General features: G+C 30.9%; 1 long non-coding RNA gene and 1 pseudogene across 1 annotated transcript; one reads left to right on the top strand and one right to left on the bottom strand.

Annotated features, from left to right (window-relative positions):
• Positions 1-3,531: 3,531 nt before the first annotated feature.
• Positions 3,532-22,654, bottom strand: part of LOC149580639 (3-dehydrosphinganine reductase TSC10A-like) — a 69,301-nt pseudogene continuing 50,178 nt past the window's right edge.
• Positions 6,045-13,413, top strand: LOC149580640 (uncharacterized). The gene is made up of 2 exons (XR_016360043.1): positions 6,045-6,144; positions 12,918-13,413. It is a non-coding gene; the product is annotated as an uncharacterized LOC149580640 (long non-coding RNA).

Genomic DNA, 22,654 nt, shown 5'->3' with positions numbered 1-22,654 from the left:
GAATAAGAAAAGATAATAAAGGTTAATTTGGAGTTAACTGAGTTGTGCAAAGAGTCTTCTCGGGTAAACGCACAATTAGTGCCCCGATTTGAGGAGAAATTTCTTATCACAACTTTGGGGGTTCATTTTTGATATAGACGAATTTCGATGGGAATTTTTTGGAGACAATTTTTGGTAGCAAATTTCAGAAGGCTGATATCAAGAAAGTTTTCCAGGAGAAGGTTATTGAGAGGAGCGAATTCGCATATAGTTCCTCGAGATTGCATAATAGCATTAGGATCAGGTAGGGTCTTGTGTTTTTGATTATCCATTAAATATGCAATTATCTCTTCCTGCCTTCTTCGTGTCTGGGGTTTGTAGATCTGAATTCTCTGTGATGAAAGTTTTAAGCTTTCAATATTGTGAATTTATTAATTGTTTGTCAATAATTTCTGTATCCATGGAGACTGGATGAATTAATTAGAACCCTTGTTTTCTTGATTTAGAAATTAAGATTTAATTTTGTAAGGGTTTTGTTTTTTTTTAAATTGAAAGTTCTAGATATAAAAATTAATATATACATATATCATATATATATATATATATATATATATATATATATATATATATATATATATATATATATATATATATATATATATATATATATATATTCTTTTAAAAAAATTGTTTTATTGAAAATTAAACAAAACTAATTTTTAAAATAAAACTGGATTTATTTTATTTATATTGAAATTAAAAATATATATATATATATATATAATATATATATATATAAAATATATATATATAATAATAGTTAATGTACTTAGTGGGGGGGGAGGGAATCACCCCGTACTCGCCCCCCATTGTCGGCAGGCCGACAGTACCTGCGTCGCAGGTACTGCAACGGTAGGTACAGAGTACCTGCCGCTGCAGGCCCTGCCACCGCAGGCCTGCGGCCAAGCCAACGGGCTATAAACGTTTTTTTTTATTTAAGAAAAAAAAACAACTTTGTTTATTTCGCTTTTTTTTTATATAATTTTAATTTTTTTTTTTTTTTTAAAACAAATTTTATTATTTAAAATTTTTAATTGATAAAATTATAATATATTTTAAATTAATAATAGTTTTAACTTTATTAATATTTAATAAATAAATATTAAATGCATAAACATTGTTATTTATTAATTTGGTTATAAAATTAATAAATTAACAATTAGTGAATAATATTTGACTAAATTATAGATTTGGATTATTGATTTAATGAAAGTTATTATAGAAATGGGTTAATCGTAAAGGGTAGTTGTGAAAACCTAGTTACTTGAATTCGACATTAAACTGAAACATAAACCTTACTTTAACTCAAATAATATACTTTCAGATCCAATCTCTGAGAATTTGATGTTGTCTTTGTACTTTTAATGTTTTGGGGTTGGTTTAGCGTTGACCAATTTAGGTTGTTACCAGAGGCTCGGGGGTTGTGAATGTGATGTCATGATGAATTGGTCTCGATCTTTCTTAACCTGACCATGGTAATGTGATGAAGTACTCTATGACATGATTGTGTTTACTGTTTGTTATTGCTTTCCAATTTCCTTGTGTGAAGCTGAGGTGTATGTATTTGAGAATACCTAACTTAACCATTTCTGAGTCTCGATCAGTTATACTTGTATTACTTTCTGATTGCTCATTGGAGAACCATTGGATTTTGTGACTTATCATTGATGCCTTCAGTTGCTCATAGAGAACTGTCGTGATTACATGATTACTATTTGATATTATCTGTTGCTCATGAAGAACTGATGTAATTTTGTGGATTATCTTTTTATGATGTTTTTCAGTTGCTTGTATAGGACTGAGGTGGTTTTATTATGATTCTTTGATTTACAAGTTCATGAGCTAGGGTAGGTTATCTATGTGTAGAGTCAGGAAGTGGCTTGCAATGGGGGTCGGAGCCCTAAGAGGCTGCCTTGAGAAACCCATTGTAAGTCATTTTTAATAAGTGAAAACATTTACACTAAATGAGAGAAAATGAACCTAACAAGATAATTGTATGTTCTCTCCCATGCCTTGAGTGCTAGTACAGGCTAGGATGGGGTGGAAAGGATGCTTGGTTATGACCTTGCATTCCATAGTATGCCTCATCAGTACGAGAGGATACTAGTGGCCGCAGGATCAGTAGGGACCCGAGATTCTTAAGGGATTGCTCGGGTAACTTCCACATGACTTTTGCGATGACACTTTCCCGCTTGCATATTAGGTTTCCTACATGTCTTGTGGTACCTCTGGGATTTAGATGTCGATCTTTTTAGGAACCCTTGAGTTAGCATACTTATAGGATTTCCTGGACTTAGAAAGTATTTATGATTATAGGTTTTGTTATCCTATTTGGGACTTGAGACTATCTCCTCAGCGCGGTGGGAGTGGACTATTTAGGTTCCACGCGGTCGGGTGGTAGTGCTTTTACTCTTACCATTGAGATCCATTCCGTGATCACCGTGGCTGGAGTTTTCATGATTGGCATTTACCTTCACTATGTTCTTGGATTATTATGATGGATGGTTAGATTTTATGATAGATGTTTTATCATTATGGATGTATGGATGTATCATGTATGGTGAATAGTTTCATATATTTTTACTTTACTTTGCATCATGGATTTGAGGATGTTGTATCTTGATCTTTACATATGTATATTCTTTTAAGCCTTTCATACCCTGTGACTTGTACAGTGGATGATTGAGCATTCCGAATTAATTTGCCGAGAGGCATTCGGAACAAATGTATATTATGGATATGGGACTTTCTGATTATTCTTTCATATGTATGTGATAGTTGTTAGACTTAGATTTAATTAAATTTTAAATGTGACTCAACGTCTTGGGATCTTTAAGAAATGTAACTTGCAATGTATGTTTGTCGATGATTACATGTTATTGCTTCTGCTACTATGTGTTTGATCTGTATGTTATACTTTCTTATTTTTTTTTAAAAAATGTTTAGCAAACTTAGTGAAACTTTAGGTTAATTCTTTTGGATCCCTTGGTGGGGCATTACATACAAGTCAATAATTTTGTGCTTTACTTGGCTCACAATGGCTAGTTGTAGGGACACAATGAAAACCCAAATATGCATTTGATTTTTGAAAGCAAGTCAATAATTTTGTGCTTTACTTGGCTCATAATGACTAATTGGAGGAACACAATGAGAACCCAAATATAAATTTGTCTTTTGAAAACTGAAGACTTACTTTAGCACCAAAAAAATTAAGTTTATGAAGTAAAAAATAAACTAGATAATCAATAAGACAAGATTAGTATCTACAATATATACAGATCAAATAAAGTAATGATCATATTCTTTTTCAAGTCCCACACTATAATATATTTCTTCTACATTGAACATTTCATCAACAATACCATTACATTTATTTATACTTTAAAAAGATATCAATCTTATTTTTACAACAACAAATATATATATATATATATATATATATATATAATTTTATTTTATTTATAAAAAAAATTCCTTTCTTCTCATAGTATTCTAACATTTCTTATTATTCCTATGTTTTATAGCATAATAAACATAAAAAGCAGCAAAGAAGCTGAAGAGTCGGATAGGAATATATAATAGCAATTCAACCAAAGCCCTTCCAAATGAGTCTGCAGGCATAGGTCCATGAGAGAATGTTGACATAACGAGGCCATCATATTGGCTTGTGACAAGAAACGTTCCATTCTTTACTCCTTGTAATATATATTTTGCAACATGTTCAGGTTTCTCTGCTTGACTTCGATTATAGAAAGTTGTGGCCTTAATAATCTGCAATATGTCTTTGTCATTTTCCATGCCACCTATATAAATTGGAAACATCAAAACAAAACTATATTAAGATAACTTAAATAATATTAAGTAGGAACGTTTTAGATGTTATTGTATTATGTTATTTATAAAAGGGTTTTAGTTAAGAGGATCTTATCTTGCAAATTAAAATACATGTTTTGATCATGAGTGAATAAATATTGAAATTTTTATTAGAGATGATTTTTTTAATCGTCAATTAATGAACAAAAATAGAACTTATCATATTAATAAAATAAGAAATAAAATTATTAAATGTTATTTTATATATCTATGATAGAAATGTGATACAATCAAATAAAAATATATATATTACATTTAATAATATAAATTAAAAAAATTCTAATAACTTATTATTAAATCTTGAAAATCTTTATATACGCATAATTCTAAAAAATTGAAGGATAATTTAGAATGGAAGATAATGGTCATAACAAAATGGAAGAAGAGCTTATTTATATTTAATTATAAATTTACAAGATAATAAAATTAAACATTTGCAAGATAAAATTAGAGATACTTACAGTAATCAAGCATGGGAGTTTCACTATATCCTGGAAAGATTATGCTAATTTGGATGTTATAAGGCATCAATTCAAGCTTGAGAGTTTCTCCAAGTCCCTTGAGAGCATGTTTGGTTGCTAAATATATACAGCGTTACCATACAAAGTATACTGCATAAAGAAATTACAGTGAAGAAAAACATAAATTCTTGAACAATATATGAGATAGGACCCAATAATTGAGCATCCTATTTTTACACTTCTCAAAATCATGTTGAAACAATCAAATCCCATCAATTTTGTAGAAGCTTATTTGACAAGTCTCTAACTTATAACTATGGTTTCAAGACTACGTCATCAAGTATGATTATCAAATATAATGTCATATGAACAAGTTTTCTTAGTTAAAAACTTTATACATTGAATGATTGAATGATATGTAACTTTTAAGATCTAAAGAATATGCTTCATTCAATTATGAATATTCAACATCAATACAAACATCTTGAAAATCACTTCCCATCAAATATTGTTAAAATTATTAAACATTCAATCAGTACATACTATACCACTAGATCTACTTAGAAGATGATAAGAGAACAAGTACCGTGATACTGAGATAAAAATACTTGAAACAAATGTTTGCTTGGCTTATATAAAATATTGAACTGAAATTCACCATAAATCAGTCCAAGATGAAGCTTTTGAGTAATACTAGGCCTATGAGAGAGTTCATGAGAACAATTGACATGGGTGTTTGAGCACTCTTCTGCTTCATCAATGGAATCCCCACATGCAAAGTATTGACAACCCCTATCAAATTAGTTTGAATCATGGCATGCAGATCTTCAATCTAGCTCTCATCCATAAGTGCAATTTTTGCAGCAGATAAGGTTGGTAGTTGTATTAATATCAAGAATCTCAAGAATGAAAGCAAACGTCCAGAGATAAATGATCATGCTGATAGAAAATTATAAATCAATGAGTATATAATTTGATTTGTATAGAATATATTAATTAAATTTATAGTAACTTATGTATAAAAGAGTTTTTTTATGTATACATTTTTGAATTTTTATGTATACATTATTACGCCGAGAGGCGTTCTCTACAGCCATAGCACGGCAGTTACAATGTCAATAAAAAAGAAAATGCCAGCTGTGGGCTGCGGAGTAAGGTAGCAAGATCGCCTGTCAATGGCAATTACTGTCGCCCCTGACATGCATGTCAGGGGTGGCAGTAACTGCCACTGACAGGCAGTCTTGCTGCCACATAAAACAACGCCCCATGGGGTGGCGGGGGTGATGGCCTATCACCCCATTTTATTTTTATTTTTACTTTTTTTTTTTCAACGAAACAGATGATGTGGCGGGTTAATGTTTTTTTTTTTTTTTTTTTTTTTTTGAAAAAAATAGATAACGACATGTAGACACACTGTTTTTTTTTTAATTTCGTTGTGTAATATTGTCTTATTGGCATTTTTTAGTAATTAATTTGAATTTTGTAGAGGAGTGGAGGAGTGGAGATGTGGAATTTGAAGAGTTCCTTTAGTGGAAATTGAATAGTTTTTTCGTGGGAGATGAAGAGTTTTTTCTCTGATTATAAAACACTCATATCCTCTCATTTTTGCTCTTCATTCGTAGAAGAACATATTTGCAGAAGACAGGGTTTGAGTAAAGCTTTCATTTCTCTTGAGAGGTAGAGCAAACTTTTTTGGGAAGAAGAAAGGGAGATACATCATTTAGAAAAGCATTTTACATTTGAAGATCAACAAGGAGATCCAAAAAGCAAAGTAAGCTTTTTGTTAAATTTTTTTTCCCTATTAAGTTTTATTTTGCATTTTGATTATTATCTCCATTTAGAATAGTAGTTACACTATTTACATTTAGTTGTAATTTATTTGTTATATGACATTTCTTAATTTTTACATTGTTTTATACAAAATTACATTTGCATGTTTCATGCATTATTGTTTTTCATATTTTTCAATGTATTTTTTAGATTAATCTTGTATTTATTTTTCATAATATTTCATATGGATGGCAATGCCGCCATATCAATATATTTTATTTTTTAAAAAAGTGATTTATAAATTTAATGATTACTATTTTCATTTGCAAAAGTAGTTTGATTTATAATAGTTTTTTATTAAGATTAGTATATTAATATTCTGAATTAGATTACTATTTTGCTTAAAATAGTTTTGTACTTTACATTTAGATTATAATTAATCATAACATATTAATATTTGAAAAGTGGATGGCAATGCCGCCATTTTTCAAATATTTTATTAAAATGCCAGTTTATTTATTTTTAAATATAAAAACTTAATTTTATAATTGTAATTTTGTTACTTGAAAATTAGAGTAGCCATATATTTTATTTTAATTTATGCTTATTTTTTTCATGCAATTTTTAAATAATAAATATTAACTTTTAGGCATCAATCTTTAAAGAATGGAAGGCAATGCCGCCATTTTTTAAATATTATAATAGTAAGTAATTTATTATAATGTTAACTATATCTCAACATATTTCTAATGTTTTTATTAAGAGTAGTATATTGATTTAGAGTATCATTCTAAATTAGATTACTATTTCAATTATAATAGTTTTGTAATTTACATTTAGATTAAAATTAATCTTTACATATTAACATTTGAAAAGTGGATGGCAATGCCGCCATTTTCCAAATATTTTATTAAAATACCAATTTATTTATTTTTAAATAAGAAAAATGAGACTTATACTTTTAATTTTGTTGCATAACCATATATTTATTTTAATTTATGTTTCTTTTTTATATGCAATTTTAAAAGAATAAATATTAAATTTTAGGCATTAATCTTTATACTGACACATTAGAATGTAAATCATTGATATTATTTTTATACTAGCTATGGTGAGACTTGGGTTAAATTTTGAATCAGAGGAGGCAAGAAGAGAATACCAAAGGCAATATCAAAGAGAATATCGCAGAGAATACCGTAGACGTCAACAACAACAACAACAACAAATAGAAAATGAAAGAGAACAACAAAGAATAACATTAAATCAAAGAAACGAGCAAAGTTATGGTAGAAGAAGGTCTGAAGTGTCAGTTGCACAACTAGAGAATGATGAAAGAGAGCACATAAATGTACAAAGAAACAATCGTTAGCATACTTCTGAGAGGGTCCTTCAAGATGTACAAACATCTGAAGTACAACATGTTGAAGTGCAACCAAGTGAAATACATGAACGTCGTACAAAAGCAAACAATCAACTAAATGTTGAGTATGAAGGGTCTCCATCTGTAGAACGTGTCCCAGAAACACCACAACATGGAAGTCAAATCCATGTGAATCATGAATTAGAAGGTGAGAGAGAAAACATGCCCAACCGAAATGGTATGCTTCAATTTGAATTTAGAAGATTCCAAATGCAGTTTAGATATCAGATAGATAGTTTGAAAACACCAAAAATGTGTTATGTTTGTCAGGAGTCATATGCAGGAATGAAAGTATATCGCACCAGTGAGGGTCCAATATGTAATAGGTGTCATCAAGAGATAGGGATTCATAGGTTTTCATCTTCAAATAATATGGATCCGGGATGTCAACCACTAGAGCTTGCAAATTTAACTCAGGTTGAAGAGATGTTGATTGCACGTGTAAATCCTATATTGCAAGTTACACATGCAACTGGCGGTCAGTATAAGTATAAAGGACATACCATTAGTTTTCCCCAGCACATTGAACAGTCATCAAAAGTCTTGCCACACACAATTGATCATTTACCAATCATTATTGTTTGAAGAAGGGATCAACGTGGTACACGATATAACTTTACTGTGAATAGGGATCGTGTGTATAGAGCATTAAAATACAAAGTTGAAAATGATAAATTCTATGCAGATGTTAGGATAGATGAAAGTGCTCTTAATGACCTTCCTACAAATACAGATGAGAATATTTTTCATAGATTAAAGACAGTGCACATGGAGTTTGATTCTGATGCAAATGAAGTTGTATTCCTAGGTCCTCTCATGGAGATAGATGAAGGTAATATAATTGAGCACACAAATTCTATGGCTTCAAGGCCACCTAATTCTCAAAGGGAAATGGAATTAATTCATGCTTGGGTTAATAATCTAGATGTAGTTTCGTCTTCTTTAATTGAGTGGCCATCTATAGGTGCATCACCTATCAATGAGTATGTCACAGCTGGGTTGTTGGATATGGCTTTCCCAACATTATTTCCAGATGGAAGTTGTGATTGGTTAGAGCCTAGAATGAGACGAGTATAGTTGCATGAATTTGTAAAGCATTTGATCAAATATAGGGATCACCGCTTTGGAAAACATCCACGGTTTAGGTATTTTGTGCAAAACATGGTAATGAGACATCATGCACAAAGTTCAGCATCTATTTTTGCAAAAAGGGGCTTTCATGAAATGCCAATAACTATTAATGAATTACGTGAACATATGGAGAAAATTCCATGTAATAATCTTGCAGATAGGCTAATGCGGTTCGGAACAACTCTAAGAGGAACAAGGTCATATTGGGCAAAAAATAAAGCAGAATTAACTGACTTGCTTGACCAGATTGGGACACCTACAATTTTCTTCACATTAAGTGCAGCTGATATGCATTGGCCTAATTTGCATGCACTAATGCCTGGTACACCACCTACTGATCCACGAGAGGCTCAAAAATGGAGAAGGCAGAATATCATCGACTATCCACATATAGTCACTTATTACATGCACTTAAGGACTACAATGTTCAGGAAAGAAATACTTCATAAAGGTATGAAAGTAAAGGACCTTTGGTGTAGATATGAGTGGCAACATCATGGTTCACCTCATGTTCATGGCTTCTTATGGCTCGAAGGGGCACCAAATATGGACACTATTAATTGGTCAAATGAGCATGAACGAAAAACTGCAGAGAGATATTTTGACTCCATTATTCATGCATGGAATCCTAGACATGATCCACATCAAAGAAATATACAAGTAAGTTTCATATTATAAATCAGTTAAATATTAATATATGTTTCTCACCTCAATCCAATAGAATAATATATAAATTTTCATTTTTAGGTCTTCCATAATTTTGGTCAGCATCCATGCCTCAAGAATACAACACAACTTGCTGAGATGGATATAGATCAAGATTATGAATAGATACTCAATTGTGTTGAAAGATACACGGTCTGTAAGGAGGGAGCATGCCTTCGTAAAAAAAGAGGACACATGGTTTGTAGGTTAATCAATTTTTTAAAAAAATTATATCTAAATTATTTATTTCACCTTTTTCAACAAGTTGGATTGACAAGATATGTATTCACCAATGTTTTAGGTATAATGCTCCTTTGCAATTGAATTTGGAGGGATCAAAGTTATATACCGATGTAGATTCAGGTGAGAAAAAATTTGAACCAGCAAGAAATGATGATAGAGTTAATACACACAATCGGTACATACTACAATTGTGGAGGGCGAATGTTGATTGGCAGCTTGTCCTTTCAAGACATGCAATTATCAAATATATTGCAAAGTATGCAGCAAAATCAGAGAGAAGCTCTGAAACATATCAACAAATGTTGATGCGAATTTCAAATCTTGAAAATCTTGATGATTTAGCATCACGAGCATATAGAAAGCTTCTAACAGAGATAGTTATAGAAAGAGATATTGGAGCTCAAGAAACATGCCATATGTTATTAGAACTTCCATTGGTGGAGTGTAGTAGAAATTTTGTCAATCTAAATTACTCACGTGAAGTTTTCAAACCGGTGGTAATCAATAATGACAGAAATGAGGAAGAACTCACAAAATCTTTTGTTGATGGTTATAAAACAAGACCACTTTGTATGGAAGGTATTAGTTTGATTGATGCAGCAAGGTCTTGGTTATATAATCCTAAAAGAAGAGGAGATAATAAATGGGGGCCAAGAAACAAAGCAGCTATTGTTAGAGTTTTTCCTAGGTATTTTTCTATTCCTCCATGAGATTCTGATAAGTGGGTAGACTTTTGTTTGTCTGAGTTGTTACTATACAAACCTTTTCGTAATGTCGAGAGAGACATTGGTCATGATAATGATACTATAGTAGCAAATTGGTCCTCACTCAATTATAATCCTTGGCATGTCTGAAGGCAAGAACATGCACAAAATAATGAACCTTCAAGTGATTCAGAGATAGAAGATAATGGAGCCATTCAAGAAAATACTACAGAACATGAGTGGGAAATAATATCTGGGTTACATCGTGGTCAACATATGCCAGTTTCTGAAATTGACATGTTGGGAAGAAGAGATATTGATAGAAATACAAATTGGTGTAGTGCATATCAAAGTGAAGAGGAGACAATCCGAGCAATAAATTTCATACCTGAAATGAAAAAAGCATGGATGTCTTATGTATGATGATATTCCACAGTGTATCAATTTTACAAGTCTTAGTGACAAGCAACAAAAGGCAGTTGACATTATTCTAAAACATTACCATAGCAATCAAGTGGGAAATCCTTTATTTATGATAATTCAAGGAATAGGAAAGTCTCATCTAATTGGCGCCATCAATCAATCTTTTCAGATGGCATTGATGGAAAATCCTTCTCCTCTTCTATTGCTTGCACCAACTGGAGTTGCAGCTTTCAATATAGGAGCATCTACGATTCATTCAAAGTTGCGGATTCCAATTACAAATTTTTCCCAACTACAAGGGACAAGACTTACAAGCTTTCAACAAGAGATGGAAAATATCAAATATATATTGATTGATGAAATGAGCTTCATTGGCCAAAACATGCTGGAAAATATAGATAGTCGACTTAGAGAAGCCTTCCCGCATAAAGCACACATAAGCTTTGGAGGTATCCCTTTCCATACATCACATGGTGTTATTAATGTCTTCTAATTCTTATTAAGATTAGCCATATAGAATGTATACCTTTTGATTTCACTTTATGTGCATAACTAAAAATTTTGCAACTATCTTTTAGGTGTATCTATTATTTTAGTTGGTGATTTGGGGCAATTACCTCCTGTTAATGATAGACCAGCATATGATAGCAATAGGTGGGCAAAGTTATTATAGCAGGAATTCAAGATAGTGGTTACACTAGATAAAGTATTTAGGCAAGATGGAGAAAATATCCAACAACAAAGATTTTGTCAGCTTCTCACAAATGTCAGAGATGCAAATCCACAAATAGATTACTGGAACTTGCTTATGACACGAACACCTATAAGGTTAGATGTTGTAAGCAATGATGATTTTGATAAGGCAGTGCATTTATTCTCTACAAATGACAATGTTCATAACCATAACATGAGGATGTTGTATTCTTTAAGACATCCAGTTGCACGTAGCCTTGCAACCAAGTCAAGCAATGGTAATCAAAATGAAGAATTATCAAGCGAAGAACTTGATATTGAGTTATTGATTAGTAACAATGCAAGAGTAATGTTGACTACAAATCTATGGATAGAAGCTGGCCTTGTGAATGGATCATTGGGATATATCAGAAATATTGTCTACAAACCAAGAATTGCTCCACCTGAGCCACCAGCATATGTTACAGTTCAATTTGATAATTACTCTGGAGTACCATTTGATGATCACCATCCAAACATAATACCAATATCACCACTGCAGAGGGATAGGACCTTCCAACTACCACTAAGGTTGGCATGGGCGTTGACTATTCACAAATCTCAAGGGCTCACTCTTTCAAAAGCCACAATTGATATAGGTCCAAGAGAAAAAGTAGGATTGACATTTGTGGCCATATCTCGTGTTAAGTCACTCGAAGGTTTGAGGATAATGCCACCTTTTACATATGACCGCTATGAGAAAATGAAAAGTGGGGAACAACTTTCAAAGAGAAAAGCAGAAGAATGTAGACTGAGAAATCTTGAAAATCATTGATGCTTTTAGACATATTATTTAATAATAAAGATTTATTTGTTCTACTACATTATGTGATCATCATCGTCAACTATTATGCTGTTATTCTTATTATGCACATTGATACTCCATATTCCACAGTTAATGAAAACTATAATTGGATATGCTCAATCTGACATGAAAACCTTATTATTTGTACATTTTAATGGTTGCAAGTTCCATTAGGCTGATATTTCATTTTACTAATACTCTAATTTGTAAATTTAACTATGATCATCACTTGGGTCCTCAAATTAAGGTTATAATATTAATTCTAATCATAAAGACATTGTCCAATTGAAATAAATCATAATGTTTTTGCTTCATGACTTTCAACCAATACATTGCTACTCGATATTTCAAATCTATGTTTGTCTATTCTTTAGTATCCATGAATGGTCATAATATTACCATGTTTCAATACTCAAAGTTTCATTACAAATTTTAGTACAATTTGGTTTTTATATTAATTTTCTCCATAATTGATTGTACTAAGTGACCTATTCTATTTTTTCAAAACCATTATTCATTTAAAATTTATATACCTCTCATTAAGTATACATTTGTTCTTCTTTTTTTATTCATGATGATGCTATCTAAATTTTTTTCCATCATTTTTTCAGGCATGGAAGCCTCTAATACACAATCAAGCATTGTCGACACTAGCCCAACTTCTTCTGTACAGTCAAATCATTTTTTTGAGACAGAGTTTCAAAAGTGTGCACGCATAATTAAACAGTGTTGTACAACTATGGTAGAAGCACTTCAGAATGCAGCTTTATCTATTGATCATGTACAAGAGATAGAGATAATGGAGATGGAAGATGTTGCCAAATATGTACGCAACACATCTACAAAAGTAGATGTGTTTCCATCCATGATGAAAGAGGTCTATGATGATCATATTACAAACAAAGGTCGTAATACAATTTTAATATCTGAAGAATATGTGATGTACTTACATCATTATGGAGAGCTATACACATGGTCCATATGATGATTTCACATTTTTCAAATCTTCACTTATTACTTTATCCAGATAATTATGCTAGGAGATATTATTCTCCTTCCATCTATGTATCGAAATAATAAATAAACGATTTAACTTTTTATCTCAAATTCTTCTCAACTATACTTCCAAATATTTGAAATGCTTTTTGTTGACCTTTTTTTTTGTATTATTAAAGCTTTTACATGAGATATATCATTAATATGTTGATCATTAAATTATGTATAAAATTGATGTGTTATTTCTAACTATTAACCCACTCTAAAGCATAATATTCATTTTATACTCATTTTAAGTGTAATCATTACCTCAATAATGTTTAGTACTCCTTCATTGTACACTATTCATGCTAAGCATAATTAACATTAATTAATTGTATATTTATAAATGTAACTAATAAAGTTATAAAACTACATAAGGAACATTTTAATCCTTATATTGTTCTATTATGCTAATAGGCATGTGTAAGGAGAATGAGCTACCCTCCTAAATGTAATTCTAAACATAACAATAACTGTAACTTTGACCATGGTCCTACTTCTCCCCTAACTCTAATCCTAACCATAATTCTAATGCTTTGTCTACTCCTAACTCAAACTATAACCCTAACTCAGATTCTAACCATAAACCTAATCCTAACCCTAACCCCTACCCTAACCTTTTATGTACCCTTATCTCTAACACTAATTGTAATGCTAAACTTAACCTTGACCCTATCTCTAACCCTAACCCTAACCCTAACCCCAATCCTAACCCTAACCTTAACCCTAACTCTAATCCTAACACTAACACTAACCCTACCCCTACCCCTAACTCTAACTCTAAATATAACTCTACCATAATTATAATATAACCCTAACCCTAACCCTAACCTTAATTCTAAACTTAACCTTGATTCAAACTCGTACCTTAACCTTAACCCCGATGTAACTCTATGCATATCCCTAACTCAATATGTAAAACTAACACTAACCATAACCCTAAATCTAATCCTTTCTCTACCCCTTTCTCTAACTCCAACCATAATCATAACCATAACTGAAACCCTACCGTACCCCAAACTCTAACCGCGAATCTAACTCTACTATAATTGTACTTTAATATTATCCCTAGCCCTAACCCTAAATCTATCCTTAAAGTTGACTCAAAACTCTAACGTTAACCCTAACTCTAACATTAACCCTAATCATAATATTTAATCTTTTTGAAACTCTAACCCTAACCCTAACCCTAACTGTAACCCTCCCCCTACCTCTAATTGTAGCCCTAAATCTAACTCTACCATAATTGGACTTCAACTCTAACCCTAGCAATTATTTTAACCCTAATCATAATATTAAATGTCTTTGTAACTCCAACCCTAACCCTAACCCTAACTATAAGCCTACCTCTACCTCTAATTGTGGTCCTAAATCTAACTCTACCATAATTGGACTTTAACTCTACCCCTAAAAATTATTTTAACCCTAAAGCTAACTCTAGCCCTAACCCTTTCTATACACCTATCTCCAACCCTGACCCTAACTCTAATTCTAACCCTAACACTAACACTGACCCTAATCCTTAACCCAATAATACCCCTAACTCTAATTCTAACTATAAATCTAACTCTACCATAATTAGACTCTAATCCTAACCGTATCCCTTTGTTTACTCTTCACTAAAACCCTAACTCTAACCTTAACCCTGACTCAAAACTCTAACTCTAACCTTAACCCTAACTCAAAACTCAAACTTTAACCTTAACCCTTACTTTAATCTTGACAAAAATCCTAACCCTAACTCTAACCTTAACCCTAATTCAAAACTCTAATTCTAAACCTTACCCTAACTCTAACCCTAACAATAGTCATAATCCTAAAATAACCCTAACCACAACTCTAACTCTATTTGTAACTCTAATCCTGACCCTAACTCTAGCTCTAATTGTAACCCTAACCCTAATTCTAATTAAAATCCTAACCCTAACCCTAATTTAAATATTAATGCTAACCCTAACCTTTACTTTAGTCTTCATTAAAACCTTAACCCTAACTCTAACCTTAACCCTGATTCAAAACTCTAATTCTAAACCTAACCCTAACTCTAACCTTAAAAATAGTCATAATCCTAAAATAGCCCTTGCCCTAGCCCTAAGCATAACTCTAACTCTAATTGTAACTCTAATCCTGACCCTAACTCTAGCTCTAATTGTAACCCTAACCCTAATTTAAATCTTAATGCTAACCCTAACCCTATTTCTAACCCTAACCATAACCATAACTCTACTCTTAAATATAACAATTTACCTAATAATATCCTTAAAATAAGATTGAATCAAAGTGATGCAAATAAACAATATATATAGAATTTAAAAAAAAAAATGTTGAAGAATGATTTTATACTAAGTTTATATGACTACAATTTTATAGTAAGTTTATACAACTAAATTTTTAAAAAAATAAATAAATCAATACTAACCATATCAAAAAAAGAAAAATTAAAAAATAATTTATCTGTTGCACCGCGACTGCTACTAGCTTATATATACCTATATATATACCTATATATATATATACATATATATATATATATATATATATATATATATATATATATATATATATGTATATATATATATATATATGTATATATATACATATATACATATATATATATATACATATATACATATATATATGTATATATATGTATATCTGTACATATATGTACATATATGTACATATGTACATATATGTACATATATGTACATATGTACATATATGTACATATATGTACATATATGTACATATATACATATATACATATATGTACATATGTACATATATGTACATATATATGTACATATATGTATATATATGTATATATGTACATATATGTATATATATATGTATATATGTATATATGTAGATATATGTACATATATGTACATATATGTACATATATATACATATATACATATATATACATATATGTACATATATACATATATATATACATATATGTACATATATACATATATATACATATATGTACATATATACATATATATATATACATATATATATACATATATACATACATATATATACATATATATACATATATACATATATATATATATACATATATATATATATATATGTATATATATATATAACGCCGAGAGTAATCGTTCTCGAGGCGCCTATTTTTTTTCATAAATTCCAATTATGAAATAACCTTGGGATTAAATAAAAATAGGCACCTCGAGAACGATTACTCTCGGTGTAATATATATATATATATATATATATATATATAAGCTAGTTGTAAGATAAGTGACATTTCTCTAAATTTTTAAAGGCTTTGAATGAAATGTCTCTATCTAGATTTATGAGACAAACTCTTTAGAATATATACACAATGGTTTTGTTGATATGACATTATCTGCATTTAAGTTGTTCATAAAAAAATATGGCTGCAGCTTTAAGTCCCATATTGACACTAATAAATAATATGAATTGTTATTCAACTTAACAAGAGCTCTTTGCAAGCAGGGGTCCCTGCCTTTTGGAGTTATAGTGGAAGTTGTAGTTATTAGTGATGGGTTTGATGTTAATTCTAATAATAATTTTATTTTTTGGTGACCACAATAAAGCCAACTAATATAATTAAAACTTGATTGGTTGTATGAAACCTCCACAACTTTGTTTATTGTATTCAAAAGAAAATAATAATTCAAACCTCTTTGCATAAGGTAACAAGGTCATATACAACTAATAATAATAAACAAACATCAAATGCACTTATTTTATTAGATACATTTGATATTTATTAAACCTCAATGCACTAATTTATAAATAAAATATTATAATTTTTTATTTAGCTATATCAAATTATTTAGAATTTGTCAAATTAATTGGCATTGAAAATGAAATAGGTAGACGCCAAACATGTATAATGGAATGTAAATTTTTTATTAATAATTCTTGGTTTCTCAACAGTTTAGTTTTATTTTTTATTAATAATTCTTGGTTTCCCAACAGTTTAGTTTTAACGGTATTTAGTTTTAAAACTAATAAAATATATAACACTTTTGAAGCCACCAACTATTAAAAGTCAATAATTTGGAAATCGTGTTTTGATACCCACAGGTCTGGGTTTGAGTCCCAGCAACTCCACCTCTGAGTACCTTGACAGTTAGAAAAGCTGCATAATATGAAATAATAATAATAATAATACAAATATTGTTTAACTAAATAATCTTTACCCAAGAACTCAAAAAATTATTTATATATTTTAAAAATAGAAATCATCAAATCCAACCAGGGACAAAGAGTATTCCTTTCCTATTACAGTCGGTAAAGAACAATAAAGGTAAGCAAAATATGACCATCTTTTATTAATTTTTATTACAATGAATGCATAAAAACCATTATGTAAGTGTTGTTCGTTAAAAGAGTGGAAATAAGCTAACATGTGCATTCGCTACAAACAGTTTGCAGTGCCTTCTTTTAAACTATTTTGGATTTTACGTATACAATGAACATCATCAATTTTGAAGAGGCGCAATACAAAAAACACAACTCAGAAGTATATTTCTGTCCAATCCAAGCCAACGTAACACGTGAAGACAATAGAAAAATAAATAAAGATAAACAAAGCTTTGGTCAGCAGACAAGATAGTTGAAAGGTTGCATGTGAACCAAACGACATGTGGCAAAACTATGTAGAAAATTTTAAACAAATTCTAACAACATATTAATTGCATTTATATGAGTACCAGCGCTGCATTGCATTTAATGTTTTGGCAGTATTTTTCTACCTATTTCCAATCTCCAAAAATCTATTTTCTTCCGAGGGAAATTAGCAACTAGCCAATCACAATTAAGAATTTTGTGTAGGAAAAAAAAATTAAAAATACTTGGATTTATGACTTTAGTCTTTTGGTACCTAAAGTCTAAAATGAAATGGCAGGGGCGGGGGTGGGCAAAAAAAACATTAGTACCCTACCTTATAAATAAGACACAGACGGACTAATAAAGAAGGTTGTAAAGCTGCCAATATTTTGTTATGGGTTTTTGATCTAGAAGTGAGTTGAAAACATAATATTTGATGAAATCAAATACCTATGATATCAATGTTCTTAAAAAACTTGCAAAAACTCAAAAGAGTTGTATGCAAACTAAAATTCATTATCAGAAATGTAAGAATATATACAATGATGTAACATCAAAAGTCACTATAGCCATGAGTTTGAAATGTATATGTGGCTATAATAAAAATAACAATATATAACTAAAACTTGTTTAATTACCAAGCTTGTAGAGGTCATAACTTTTGACCTAGAGCTGAGAATTCAAAATAGTTTACACCATTGGAAAGAAGAACTAAAAATCTAATTTGAATCCCTAAAACAATGAACCTTTGGCTACTCAATTTTAGGGACTAATGAAAGTTTTGACTTGAAATTTTAAGAAAGCCAATTAAAAAGACTATGAAAAACTTTTTTTAAATGTGAAAAAAATAGTTTCAAACATTTGATCATCTTTATAATGTGGATCAATTTTGCATGGATTTTGTAATTCTTAATTAATTATAAATAAAAATTTATTTCTGCCTTTGGCACAATATTACTTGGGTTGATGAGTTCATTAAGGGACCATTTATGGAGGTTGATGATTTAGACAAGGTTGGTAGTTGTATTAATATAGAGAATTTCAAGAATGAAAGCAAAGGTACAATATTACTTGGGTTGCTGAGTTCATTAAGGGACCATTTATGGAGGTTGATGCTTTAGACAAGGTTGGTAGTTGTATTAATATAGAGAATTTCAAGAATGAAAGAAAATGTCTAGTAGATAAATCATGCTAATAGAAAAAGTATATAATTTGATGTGTATAGAATATATTAATTAAATTTATAGTAACTTATGTATAAAAGAGTATTTTTTTATGTATACACTTTTGAATATATATATATATATATATATATATATATATATATATATATATATATATATATATATATATATATATATATATATATATATATATATATAACTTTCTTTGGTAGATAAATAATACATACATATTATATTTAGTTGTTTTAAGATAAGTGACATTTCTCCATAATTTTAAGGGCTTTGAATGAAATGTTTCTACCTAAATTTATGAGACAAACTCTTTAGAATATATATACAATGGTTTTGTTGATATGACATTATCAAGTATTTAAGTTGCATCTTTAAGTCCTATGTTGATGCTAATAAATAATATGAATTGTTATTCAACCTAACAAGATGCAATGTGTCTAGTTTCTTTCTGCCCATAGAAGTTTAGTAGTTTTGATTTGTGTTGTGGATAGTAGTTTTGATTTTTGTTGAGTTCAATAGAAAGATTTTGTTTAACAATTAAAATAAATGTTAGAGGTTTTGTTAAAGAAAAAAAATATTTTTAAAAAGTCTCTAAAATAATTTGTTGCATTTTGTGTACAAAAAATTACAAGCCCTACTATAACACAAAACAACCAATTAAATTATCAATAAATATATTTTTGTAAATATTTTGAAATATAATATATATTAAAACTTTATAGTTGCAAAAACTAATTACATAATAAATTGTTCTGATTGGACAAACATATGAAAAAGTTGCACTGCATACTGTCACATACAACAACCAATCAAGTGTCAATAAATATATTGTGTTCAATTATTTCTCAATGCAATAAATATGAAAACTTTATAGCTCAAAAAAATTTGAACAATACATTGTTCTAATTAAAAAACAAATTAAAAAGTTGAAGTGCATTGAATGCTATAGTTTCTTGCTGACAACATGAACTAATAAATAAGGTTGTAAAGCTGTGAATATTTTGTTATAGATTTTGCATACGATTTTGTAATTCTTAATTAATTATAAACAAAGATTGTTTTGCACGTGATGTTATGATTCTTGATTAATTATAAACAAAGATTTTTTTTTGGTCCTTGAATATGTACTATGAAGGTTTATTTATTTTTTGGTAAACAATGTTTCATCTTAAATAAAAATGTATAAATGTTATTGTACTTCATTAACATCATTAATATGTTTTAATACAAAATTTAAAGATAGAAATATATATGATAAAGAAAAAGACTCTACATAAAATACATGAATTATATTAGTTATTAAAAATTATTACATTACAAAATATGTTTAACAAGTGTAATATAATAACTTTACTTCACTTTCTTTTAGTATAAATCTAGTTTTCATTTAACAAATTTATTATAGTATATAGAATAGATAAATTAGTACTAATAACATAATTTTATATATTTATAATACAAAATATAATTATATAATTATATCATTTTTGTTTAATAATTTATAATCACTTAAAGGTTGTTGTGTTCTCATGCTATCTTGGTGAAAAATATGAATGGCGTGCACAGGGCAAATCGCAGTGGCTAGGGCCTACGTGCCCTAGGCCTGGTATTTGGGCATTCTGTGGTGCAGGAGTTTGCGCGGTTTCTGGTTCACATAGAGTGGATTCAGCAGGCAACATTAGGACTGTGTGGAGGGGTGGGGGTTTTGAGCACTCGGGCAAAGTTGGGGTCGGTTGGGGCGGGTCTGAGTCTGCCATGTCTTCAATCGGCGGTAGCCAGTGTGGAGCCAATAGCAGGGTGTGGGTTTTTCTATTCATTTAATTGATTGGTGATTGGATCTTAGTATTTTCTCATGGGGCAACCAGAGATCTCGTCTTAGATATTATCTAAGGATTTGGTGATGGTTGATTCCTCTCTTTTGTTGCAGGGAGGGGCTGAAGGCAAGGCTATCAATATTCTTTCTAGGATGAATGTTTCATCATCGAAGGATTATGTCCATATCAAGAAGATGAATGGATGTTTGGAGCGATCTGATGATCGACCGCTATTAACTATTCAACTAGAGCAAATTTCAGAGGATGTGGAGTATTGGGGAAAACATGCGCTCATATATAAGTTCTTGGGTCTCCGACTTTCTCTTCTTGTGTTGGAATCGTGGCCGCATCAAATATGGAACCCAGAAGGGGATATAGAAATTCTTTTGGTGGCCAACAACTATTTTTTGGTTATTTTCTCAAGTATGTCAGACATGAAGAAGGTCTTTGAGGGAGGTCCATACTTCTTTAACCAAGTTGGGCTTTTCATCAAACCCTAGCACATTAGATTTAACTCCGCTAAGGAGATCTCGTCTTGGGTCCCTATGTGGGTTCAGCTTCCTCGGTTGCCTCTGGAATTTTGGAGAGAGGATATCCTTCATTCAATATCACTTCTACTAGGGAAACCGGTTGGGTCAGCCACACTAACCTAAGACCGAAAGGTAATTTCATATGCTCAAATTTGTGTGGAAGTTGATCTGAATAATCTGCTACCTGATTCTATGGAAATTTGTATGGGCCCTTCTTCATGGATTCAATAGTTGGACTACAAGACTTTACCCTTCAGATGCAGGATTTGTCGAGAGTATGGGCACCTACAGCACAAATGTCCCCAGAATAAAATTTCTCAATCATCTACGGCCACTGTGCAAACTCCTAAGGAAGACAAGGGGAAGGCCCATATGCCAAATGGTCCCTCTGTGGATAAGGAGGGTTTTATCCCAGTGAAGCTACATAATAAAGGAAAGGGATAGAACAGAACTTGGACAGATAGACAAAGTGATGGTACTTTTAATAGGTTTAATGTTCTAGATAATTTGGTACAAGAGGAAGGAATACTTGTTGAGATATCCTCGGGTGATGGTTCCTTTTCGAAACCCTATCTATAGGAGGATGGGATTCTTGTCCAGGTTTCTAAGAAAGAACAAGGCCAGCTAGTTGGATTAGATGGAGTGGTTCAGGAGATTAGTTGTGATATTCTTGGTGGGTCACATCCCTTTGATGCTCCAAATATCATAGTTGCAAACCATCCTAGCAAGAAAGGGGTGCCTAACAATACAAAAAGGCTCTAAAGCTGCTTCCACTTTAGGCTTACAACATAAGCCTTTTAAAAAGGGGACCTTAGAGAAGTCTGCTAAGAGTGGAAGGAAGACGGATTAGGAGAAGGTTAAGATGATGGGTGAGACTTTGGTTGAGGTAGTGTTAGTGATGCCCATTGACTCCCACTTCTTAGAGTCTTCTAAATGATTATTCTTTCTTGGAATGTGAGGGGGTTGAGCAGCATCCCTAGACAAAAGGTTGTTTGTAGATTGATAGAGTCTCATTCTCCAGATGTTATTTTCATTCAAGAAACTAAGCTTTCAGCTGATGAATTGGATAACTGTGGACCAAAGATTTGGCCCCATGGTTGCTAGTAGGGAGTAGGTTCTCAAGGGAGCTTAGGGGGTCTCGCTTGTCTCT

This window comes from Cupressus sempervirens, chromosome 1 (assembly GCF_028749045.1).
Source record: "Cupressus sempervirens isolate cs-2001-9-10 chromosome 1, ASM2874904v1, whole genome shotgun sequence".
Taxonomy (NCBI): Eukaryota; Viridiplantae; Streptophyta; class Pinopsida; order Cupressales; family Cupressaceae; genus Cupressus; species Cupressus sempervirens.
Note: the sequence above shows the minus strand (reverse complement) of the source record. Positions and strands in the feature narration are given on the sequence as shown.